The 11,456-nt window shown below is 49.8% G+C and overlaps 1 long non-coding RNA gene across 1 annotated transcript; it reads left to right on the top strand.

The window, feature by feature from the left end:
• Positions 1-361: 361 nt before the first annotated feature.
• On the top strand, positions 362-1,159 carry LOC137456739 (uncharacterized). The gene is made up of 3 exons (XR_010991096.1): positions 362-441; positions 566-807; positions 919-1,159. It is a non-coding gene; the product is annotated as an uncharacterized lncRNA (long non-coding RNA).
• Positions 1,160-11,456: the final 10,297 nt, after the last annotated feature.

Below are 11,456 nucleotides of genomic sequence, written 5' to 3'. Positions count from 1 at the left end.
CTATATGAACAGGAGAGATTGGCAGTCTTAGGGCGAGTCGGCTCGGCTCCCTGTGAAGCCGGAGGATTTCCTTCCCCCGAACAGACGGCGGCTCCGCCCAGCCGGGCTGCCTCTCACCAGGCGCGCCGGGGCTCGGCTCCCCCGGGCGCCAGCCGGCTCCGCCGAGGTCTGCTCTCAGCTCGTCTTCCTTTAGCTTCCGTGGGTTCCCTTCGTCCGGCTGAGCTCCGCACCAGGTTAGTGCCAGCCTCTGTCGCTGTCCGCGGTTCCCGTGTAGGTGCTCTGAAGGTTCGATACGCCTGAATGTTCTAGGAGGGGATTAAAAGCCCTAAGACTTCACATAAGTCGCTGGTAAGAAAAGGACGGAAAACTATCTGCAGAAACCAGGAAAACGTGCAGCAGACTTCTGGGAAATAGTCCAACCTCCTCTTTCACAGAAGTAAGGTGAGTTTGTGAAACCGCTCGGCTCCGAGACCTTTAGGAGAGATCCCACAGCCGTCCAGGGCTGTAGCGAGCCCTATAGAACTCCGGCAGTTACCCGAGCCGTGGCGTTCGTCTTTTCCCCCAGATCGGTTTCCGAGGACCGCGGCGGGACCCCTCTCCGTCGGGCCGCGGGGCCCGCCGAGGCGCAGGACCTCTCCGGGCGCCCCCTTAGAGGCTTCTCAGGCAGAGCTCTTTTAACTCAGTCAGATCACCCCAGGAAGAGACAAGAGCCTTCAGGCAGGAAAAGGACTGCTGGCAAGGGAAAGGGGTAACGTGTAAGCCCTAAGGGGGCGTCCCACAAGGGAGAAAGGCAAATCGCTGCCACAGGTAAGAGCCCTCGGGGTGGAACCAGGGGGTTCCACTAAGCATTCCAATGGGGGAGACTGCAAAGGTTTTCATATAGCAATTGACCCTATTCTTTACTATCCATGTAAACAGGAAAGTTTCAGTTTTAGGGTGAGTCGGCATAGCGCTTTCAGCGAAGGAAAAGATTTTTCCTCGCCTCAGCCGGCGGCGACTCAAACTCCCCGCGGCAGCTCACCCGCGGGGCCCCCCGAGACGAGGAGAGGCGAACCGAGGCGAACGGAACCGGACGGAACCGGCGCGGGGCTCCCCGAGGCGAGGCGGAAGGAACCGGCACGTTGGGGGCTTGGCGGGGCTCAGCTCCTCACTCAGATTCTTCCCGGTTTCCTCGGGCTCCCTTCCAGGTAAGCGCCAGCCTCTGCCGCTCTCGGGGGTTCTTACGTAGCAGCTCGTTTGAAACGCTTGCACGTTCTCGGAGGGGATTAAAATCCCTAAGAGGCCAGCTAACCCTGACACCCCTCTCTTGCAACTTCATAGCTCTGCTGTTTAACTAGGCGCAGCAGTCTGGTATTAATTTGTCTGAAAAGAGGCTTTGAAATGCGCTGCATGGGGTTCTGAAAGACGTAAACTTACAGTGCGTATCTCTAGTACACACCAGCTCACGGATTTTCCTTTGCGTTGTAGGGTTTTTGAACACTCACTGGTTTCGGCGTTGGGTTGGTTTTTCTCGGAACGGAAAACCTGCCGAGCGGAGGCCGGCGGGGCGCTTCCCACGCGCGGCGGCAAGAGACGCCCCCCCGACCGCTCAGCGTAAGTCCGCCGCTTTCAATCGATTCCCCTTTGGTAGGTACGTTGCCAAAATTGGCTTTGCTCTACGCGCAAATCGCTTTTCCGTTCCGGCATCACTTGCATCTCAGAGAGGAGATCCGGTGTGGGGGGGGTAACTTCAGAGCCTCTTTACGGTCGCAATGAATACCATTCCTGAATATCTCTATAGAGAGGAGAGGATTGTAGTTGGATTGATAGTCTCGGGGCGAGTCGCCTCGGCGCTCTCAGGCAAACGAGAGGGTTTTCTTCCCCTAAAAGGGCGGCTCGGCGGCGCGGCTCGGCTCGGCGGCGCGGCTCGGCTCGGCGGCGCGGCTCGGCTCGGCGGCGCGGCTCGGCTCGGCGGCGCGGCTCGGCTCGGCGGCGCGGCTCGGCTCGGCGGCGCGGCTCGGCGCGGCGGCTCGGCTCGGCGCGGCGCGGCTCGGCTCGGCGGCTCGGCTCGGCGCGGCTCGGCGCGGCGCGGCTCGGCGCGGCGGCTCGGCTCGGCGCGGCTCGGCTCGGCGGCTCGGCGCGGCGCGGCTCGGCGGCTCGGCGCGGCGCGGCTCGGCGGCTCGGCGCGGCGCGGCTCGGCTCGGCTCGGCGGCTCGGCTCGGCGGCTCGGCTCGGCGGCTCGGCTCGGCGGCTCGGCTCGGCGGCTCGGCTCGGCGGCTCGGCTCGGCGGCTCGGCGGCTCGGCTCGGCGCGGCTCGGCTCGGCGGCTCGGCTCGGCGCGGCTCGGCTCGGCGGCTCGGCTCGGCGCGGCTCGGCTCGGCGGCTCGGCTCGGCGCGGCTCGGCTCGGCGGCTCGGCTCGGCGGCTGCGAAGTATCTACTTAGCAATCGATCCCATTCTTTCCTGTCGATGTAAACAGTTGTTTTATTTTTTCAGTCGGTTTTCAGTCGTAGGGTATGTGTTGCGCAATCGGCGGGCGAGGGGGAAAACGGTTCCTATCGGCATGTAAACTAAGGAGCCAAAAAATCCCAGATGACGTAAAAAAGCCCAAAGCAAAGCGACGACGCTCGCGGCACAAAGGAAGACCCCCCGTTCCTGAGCAATCGTTACACATTTCATAGATGTTTTCAAGCCGTGCGTTACCGTATTTGGAATTCGTTTTTACATTACGGAAGCCTTGGTATTTAACAGGACAGATCCAACGGGGGCAATTGCAAAGCTTCTTATGTAGCAATTGGTAATACTCTTGACTATCCACAGAAAAAGCAGGTATTTTTAGCAGGATTTTCTGTTGACGAAACGACGCGGGGCTCTCTGAAACGAAAAGACGAAACGTTGCAATGCTGGCCTGAAATGAAATGGTGTGGGGCTCTCTGAAATCAGACCAGGTGAAATGGTGCAATGCTGGCCTGAAATGAAACGGAGTGGGGGCTCTCTGAAATGAAATGATCAAATGGTGCAATGCTGGCCTGAAATGAAACGGTATGGGGCCTCTCTGAAATGAAATGATCAAATGGTGCAATGCTGGCCTGAAATGAAACGGTATGGGGGCTCTCTGAAATGAAATGATCAAATGGTGCAATGCTGGCCAGAAATGAAACGGTATGGGGGCTCTCTGAAATGAGACCAGGTGAAATGGTGCAATGCTGGCCTGAAATGAAACGGAGTGGGAATCTCTGAAATGAAATGATCAAATGGTGCAATGCTGGCCTGAAATGAAATGGACTGGGGGCTCTCTGAAATGAGACCAGGTGAAATGGTGTAATGCTGGCCAGAAATGAAACGGAGTGGGGGCTCTCTGAAATGAAATGATCAAATGGTGCAATGCTGGCCAGAATTGAAATGGACTGGGGGCTCTCTGAAATGAAATGATCAAATGGTGCAATGCTGGCCAGAATTGAAATGCACTGATGGCTCTCTGAAATGAAATGATCAAATGGTGCAATCCTGGCCAGAAATGAAACGGAGTGGGGGCTCTCTGAAATGAAATGATCAAATGGTGCAATGCTGGCCAGAAATGAAATGGAGTGGGGGCTCTCTGAAATGAAATGATCAAATGGTGCAATGCTGGCCAGAATGGAAATGGACTGGGGGCTCTCTGAAATGAAATGATCAAATGGTGCAATGCTGGCCAGAATTGAAATGGACTGGGGGCTCTCTGAAATGAAATGATCAAATGGTGCAATGCTGGCCAGAATTGAAATGCACTGATGGCTCTCTGAAATGAAATGATCAAATGGTGCAATGCTGGCCAGAAATGAAACGGAGTGGGGGCTCTCTGAAATGAAATGATCAAATGGTGCGATGCTGGCCAGAAATGAAATGGAGTGGGGCTCTCTGAAATGAAATGATCAAATGGTGCAATGCTGGCCAGAAATGAAATGGACTGGGGGCTCTCTGAAATGAAATGATCAAATGGTGCAATGCTGGCCTGAAATGAAATGGTCAAATGGTGCAATGCTGGCCAGAATTGAAATGGACTGGGGGCTCTCTGAAATGAAATGATCAAATGGTGCAATGCTGGCCAGAATTTAAATGGACTGGGGGCTCTCTGAAATGAAATGATCAAATGGTGCAATGCTGGCCTGAAATGAAACGGTATGGGGGCTCTCTGAAATGAAATGATCAAATGGTGCAATGCTGGCCAGAAATGAAACAGTATGGGGGCTCTCTGAAATGAAATGATCAAATGGTGCAATGCTGGCCAGAAATGAAATGGACTGGGGGCTCTGTGAAATGAAATGATCAAATGGTGCAATGCTGGCCTGAAATGAAATGGTATGGGGGCTCTGTGAAATGAAATGATCAAATGGTGCAATGCTGGCCAGAAATGAAACAGTATGGGGGCTCTCTGAAATGAAATGATCAAATGGTGCAATGCTGGCCTGAAATGAAATGGACTGGGGGCTCTCTGAAATGAAATGATCAAATGGTGCAATGCTGGCCTGAAATGAAATGGTATGGGGGCTCTCTGAAATGAAATGATCAAATGGTGCAATGCTGGCCAGAATTGAAATGGACTGGGGGCTCTCTGAAATGAAATGATCAAATGGTGCAATGCTGGCCTGAAATGAAATGGACTGGGGGCTCTCTGAAATGAAATGATCAAATGGTGCAATGCTGGCCTGAAATGAAATGGACTGGGGGCTCTCTGAAATGAAATGATCAAATGGTGCAATGCTGGCCTGAAATGAAATGGACTGGGGGCTCTCTGAAATGAAATGATCAAATGGTGCAATGCTGGCCTGAAATGAAATGGACTGGGGGCTCTGTGAAATGAAATGATCAAATGGTGCAATGCTGGCCAGAATTTAAATGGACTGGGGGCTCTCTGAAATGAAATGATCAAATGGTGCAATGCTGGCCTGAAATGAAATGGACTGGGGGCTCTCTGAAATGAAATGATCAAATGGTGCAATGCTGGCCTGAAATGAAACGGTATGGGGGCTCTGTGAAATGAAATGATCAAATGGTGCAATGCTGGCCAGAAATGAAATGGACTGGGGGCTCTGTGAAATGAAATGATCGAATGGTGCAATGCTGGCCTGAAATGAAATGGACTGGGGGCTCTGTGAAATGAAATGATCAAATGGTGCAATGCTGGCAAGAATTTAAATGGACTGGGGGCTCTGTGAAATGAAATGATCGAATGGTGCAATGCTGGCCTGAAATGAAATGGACTGGGGGCTCTGAAATGAAATGATCAAATGGTGCAATGCTGGCCTGAAATGAAATGGACTGGGGGCTCTCTGAAATGAAATGATCAAATGGTGCAATGCTGGCCTGAAATGAAACGGTATGGGGGCTCTGTGAAATGAAATGATCAAATGGTGGAATGCTGGCCTGAAATGAAATGGACTGGGGGCTCTCTGAAATGAAATGATCAAATGGTGCAATGCTGGCCTGAAATGAAACGGTATGGGGGCTCTGTGAAATGAAATGATCAAATGGTGCAATGCTGGCCAGAAATGAAATGGACTGGGGGCTCTGTGAAATGAAATGATCGAATGGTGCAATGCTGGCCAGAAATGAAATGGACTGGGGGCTCTGTGAAATGAAATGATCAAATGGTGCAATGCTGGCAAGAATTTAAATGGACTGGGGGCTCTCTGAAATGAAATGATCAAATGGTGCAATGCTGGCCAGAAATGAAACGGTATGGGGGCTCTCTGAAATGAAATGATCAAATGGTGCAATGCTGGCCAGAAATGAAACGGTATGGGGCCTCTCTGAAATGAAATGATCAAATGGTGCAATGCTGGCCAGAAATGAAACGGCATGGGGGCTCTCTGAAATGAAATGATCAAATGGTGCAATGCTGGCCTGAAATGAAACGGTATGGGGGCTCTCTGAAATGAGACCAGGTGAAATGGTGCAATGCTGGCCTGAAATGAAACGGTATGGGGGCTCTCTGAAATGAGACCAGGTGAAATGGTGCAATGCTGGCCTGAAATGAAACGGTATGGGGGCTCTCTGAAATGAAAAGAGGTGAAATGGTGCAATGCTGGCCTGAAATGAAACGGTATGGGGGCTCTCTGAAATGAAATGATCAAATGGTGCAATGCTGGCCAGAAATGAAACGGTATGGGGCCTCTCTGAAATGAAATGATCAAATGGTGCAATGCTGGCCTGAAATGAAACGGCATGGGGGCTCTCTGAAATGAGACCAGGTGAAATGGTGCAAGGCTGGCCAGAAATGAAACGGAGTGGGGCTCTCTGAAATGAGACCAGGTGAAATGGTGCAATGCTGGCCAGAAATGAAACAGAGTGGGGGCTCTCTGAAATGAAATGATCAAATGGTGCAATGCTGGCCTGAAATGAAACGGTATGGGGCCTCTCTGAAATGAAATGATCAAATGGTGCAATGCTGACCTGAAATGAAATGGACTGGGGGCTCTCTGAAATGAAATGATCAAATGGTGCAATGCTGGCCTGAAATGAAACGGTAGGGGGGCTCTGTGAAATGAGACCAGGTGAAATGGTGCAATGCTGGCCAGAATTGAAATGGACTGGGGGCTCTCTGAAATGAAATGATCAAATGGTGCAATGCTGGCCAGAATTGAAATGGACTGGGGGCTCTCTGAAATGAAATGATCAAATGGTGCAATGCTGGCCTGAAATGAAACGGTATGGGGGCTCTCTGAAATGAAATGATCAAATGGTGCAATGCTGGCCAGAAATGAAACGGTATGGGGGCTCTCTGAAATGAAATGATCAAATGGTGCAATGCTGGCCTGAAATGAAACGGTATGGGGGCTCTCTGAAATGAAATGATCAAATGGTGCAATGCTGGCCAGAAATGAAACGGTATGGGGGCTCTCTGAAATGAAAAGAGGTGAAATGGTGCAATGCTGGCCAGAAATGAAACGGTATGGGGGCTCTGTGAAATGAGACCAGGTGAAATGGTGCAATGCTGGCCTGAAATGAAATGGACTGGGGGCTCTCTGAAATGAAATGATCAAATGGTGCAATGCTGGCCAGAATTGAAATGGACTGGGGGCTCTCTGAAATGAAATGATCAAATGGTGCAATGCTGGCCAGAATTGAAATGGACTGGGGGCTCTCTGAAATGAAATGATCAAATGGTGCAATGCTGGTCTGAAATGAAATGGACTGGGGGCTCTCTGAAATGAAATGATCAAATGGTGCAATGCTGGCCTGAAATGAAATGGACTGGGGGCTCTCTGAAATGAAATGATCAAATGGTGCAATGCTGGTCTGAAATGAAATGGACTGGGGGCTCTCTGAAATGAAATGATCAAATGGTGCAATGCTGGCCAGAATTGAAATGGACTGGGGGCTCTCTGAAATGAAATGATCAAATGGTGCAATGCTGGCCTGCAATGAAATGGTAGGGGGGCTCTGTGAAATGAGACCAGGTGAAATGGTGCAATGCTGGCCAGAAATGAAACGGTATGGGGGCTCTCTGAAATGAAATGATCAAAGGGTGCAATGCTGGCCAGAAATGAAACGGTATGGGGGCTCTCTGAAATGAAATGATGAAATGGTGCAATGCTGGCCTGAAATGAAACGGTATGGGGGCTCTCTGAAATGAAATGATCAAATGGTGCAATGCTGGCCAGAAATGAAACGGTATGGGGGCTCTCTGAAATGAAATGATCAAATGGTGCAATGCTGGCCTGAAATGAAACGGTATGGGGGCTCTCTGAAATGAAATGATCAAATGGTGCAATGCTGGCCAGAAATGAAACGGTATGGGGGCTCTCTGAAATGAAAAGAGGTGAAATGGTGCAATGCTGGCCAGAAATGAAACGGTATGGGGGCTCTCTGAAATGAGACCAGGTGAAATGGTGCAATGCTGGCCTGAAATGAAATGGACTGGGGGCTCTCTGAAATGAAATGATCAAATGGTGCAATGCTGGCCAGAATTGAAATGGACTGGGGGCTCTCTGAAATGAAATGATCAAATGCTGCAATGCTGGCCTGCAATGAAATGGTAGGGGGGCTCTGTGAAATGAGACCAGGTGAAATGGTGCAATGCTGGCCAGAAATGAAACGGTATGGGGGCTCTCTGAAATGAAATGATCAAATGGTGCAATGCTGGCCAGAAATGAAACGGTATGGGGGCTCTCTGAAATGAAATGATCAAATGGTGCAATGCTGGCCAGAAATGAAACGGTATGGGGGCTCTCTGAAATGAAATGATCAAATGGTGCAATGCTGGCCAGAAATGAAACGGTATGGGGGCTCTCTGAAATGAAATGATCAAATGGTGCAATGCTGGCCAGAAATGAAACGGTATGGGGGCTCTCTGAAATGAAAAGAGGTGAAATGGTGCAATGCTGGCCAGAAATGAAACGGTATGGGGGCTCTCTGAAATGAGACCAGGTGAAATGGTGCAATGCTGGCCTGAAATGAAATGGACTGGGGGCTCTCTGAAATGAAATGATCAAATGGTGCAATGCTGGCCTGAAATGAAACGGTATGGGGGCTCTCTGAAATGAAAAGATCAAATGGTGCAATGCTGGCCAGAAATGAAACGGTATGGGGGCTCTCTGAAATGAAAAGAGGTGAAATGGTGCAATGCTGGCCAGAAATGAAACGGTATGGGGGCTCTCTGAAATGAGACCAGGTGAAATGGTGCAATGCTGGCCAGAAATGAAACGGAGTGGGGCTCTCTGAAATGAGAGCAGGTGAAATGGTGCAATGCTGGCCAGAAATGAAACAGAGTGGGGGCTCTCTGAAATGAAATGATCAAATGGTGCAATGCTGGCCTGAAATGAAACGGTATGGGGCCTCTCTGAAATGAAATGATCAAATGGTGCAATGCTGACCTGAAATGAAATGGACTGGGGGCTGTCTGAAATGAAATGATCAAATGGTGCAATGCTGGCCTGCAATGAAATGGTAGGGGGGCTCTGTGAAATGAGACCAGGTGAAATGGTGCAATGCTGGCCTGAAATGAAATGGACTGGGGGCTCTCTGAAATGAAATGATCAAATGCTGCAATGCTGGCCTGCAATGAAATGGTAGGGGGGCTCTGTGAAATGAGACCAGGTGAAATGGTGCAATGCTGGCCAGAAATGAAACGGTATGGGGGCTCTCTGAAATGAAATGATCAAATGCTGCAATGCTGGCCAGAAATGAAACGGTATGGGGGCTCTCTGAAATGAAATGATCAAATGGTGCAATGCTGGCCAGAAATGAAACGGTATGGGGGCTCTCTGAAATGAAATGATCAAATGGTGCAATGCTGGCCAGAAATGAAACGGTATGGGGGCTCTCTGAAATGAAATGATCAAATGGTGCAATGCTGGCCAGAAATGAAACGGTATGGGGCCTCTCTGAAATGAAATGATCAAATGGTGCAATGCTGGCCAGAAATGAAACGGCATGGGGGCTCTCTGAAATGAAATGATCAAATGGTGCAATGCTGGCCTGAAATGAAACGGTATGGGGGCTCTCTGAAATGAAATGATCAAATGGTGCAATGCTGGCCAGAAATGAAACGGTATGGGGGCTCTCTGAAATGAAATGATCAAATGGTGCAATGCTGGCCTGAAATGAAACGGTATGGGGGCTCTCTGAAATGAAATGATCAAATGGTGCAATGCTGGCCAGAAATGAAACGGTATGGGGGCTCTCTGAAATGAAAAGAGGTGAAATGGTGCAATGCTGGCCAGAAATGAAACGGTAGGGGGGCTCTGTGAAATGAGACCAGGTGAAATGGTGCAATGCTGGCCTGAAATGAAATGGACTGGGGGCTCTCTGAAATGAAATGATCAAATGGTGCAATGCTGGCCAGAATTGAAATGGACTGGGGGCTCTCTGAAATGAAATGATCAAATGGTGCAATGCTGGCCAGAATTGAAATGGACTGGGGGCTCTCTGAAATGAAATGATCAAATGGTGCAATGCTGGCCTGAAATGAAACGGTATGGGGGCTCTCTGAAATGAAATGATCAAATGGTGCAATGCTGGCCAGAAATGAAACGGTATGGGGGCTCTCTGAAATGAAATGATCAAATGGTGCAATGCTGGCCTGAAATGAAACGGTATGGGGGCTCTCTGAAATGAAATGATCAAATGGTGCAATGCTGGCCAGAAATGAAACGGTATGGGGGCTCTCTGAAATGAAAAGAGGTGAAATGGTGCAATGCTGGCCAGAAATGAAACGGTAGGGGGGCTCTGTGAAATGAGACCAGGTGAAATGGTGCAATGCTGGCCTGAAATGAAATGGACTGGGGGCTCTCTGAAATGAAATGATCAAATGGTGCAATGCTGGCCTGAAATGAAACGGTATGGGGGCTCTCTGAAATGAAATGATCAAATGGTGCAATGCTGGCCTGAAATGAAATGGACTGGGGGCTCTCTGAAATGAGACCAGGTGAAATGGTGCAATGCTGGCCTGAAATGAAATGGACTGGGGGCTCTCTGAAATGAAATGATCAAATGGTGCAATGCTGGCCTGAAATGAAACGGTATGGGGGCTCTCTGAAATGAAATGATCAAATGGTGCAATGCTGGCCTGAAATGAAATGGACTGGGGGCTCTCTGAAATGAGACCAGGTGAAATGGTGCAATGCTGGCCAGAATTGAAATGGACTGGGGGCTCTCTGAAATGAAATGATCAAATGGTGCAATGCTGGCCAGAAATGAAACGGTATGGGGGCTCTCTGAAATGAAATGATCAAATGGTGCAATGCTGGCCTGAAATGAAACGGTATGGGGGCTCTCTGAAATGAAATGATCAAATGGTGCAATGCTGGCCTGAAATGAAACGGTATGGGGGCTCTCTGAAATGAAAAGAGGTGAAATGGTGCAATGCTGGCCAGAAATGAAACGGTAGGGGGGCTCTGTGAAATGAGACCAGGTGAAATGGTGCAATGCTGGCCAGAATTGAAATGGACTGGGGGCTCTCTGAAATGAAATGACCAAATGGTGCAATGCTGGTCTGAAATGAAATGGACTGGGGGCTCTCTGAAATGAAATGATCAAATGGTGCAATGCTGGCCTGAAATGAAACGGTATGGGGGCTCTCTGAAATGAAAAGAGGTGAAATGGTGCAATGCTGGCCAGAAATGAAACGGTATGGGGGCTCTCTGAAATGAAAAGAGGTGAAATGGTGCAATGCTGGCCAGAAATGAAACGGTATGGGGGCTCTCTGAAATGAGACCAGGTGAAATGGTGCAATGCTGGCCAGAAATGAAACGGAGTGGGGCTCTCTGAAATGAGAGCAGGTGAAATGGTGCAATGCTGGCCAGAAATGAAACAGAGTGGGGGCTCTCTGAAATGAAATGATCAAATGGTGCAATGCTGGCCTGAAATGAAACGGTATGGGGCCTCTCTGAAATGAAATGATCAAATGGTGCAATGCTGACCTGAAATGAAATGGACTGGGGGCTGTCTGAAATGAAATGATCAAATGGTGCAATGCTGGCCTGAAATGAAACGGTAG

The sequence above is a fragment of the Melanerpes formicivorus genome, unplaced genomic scaffold (assembly GCF_026170545.1).
Source record: "Melanerpes formicivorus ecotype bairdi unplaced genomic scaffold, bMelFor1.0.p_v2 SCAF_135, whole genome shotgun sequence".
In the NCBI taxonomy this organism is placed as follows: Eukaryota; Metazoa; Chordata; class Aves; order Piciformes; family Picidae; genus Melanerpes; species Melanerpes formicivorus.
Note: the sequence above shows the minus strand (reverse complement) of the source record. Positions and strands in the feature narration are given on the sequence as shown.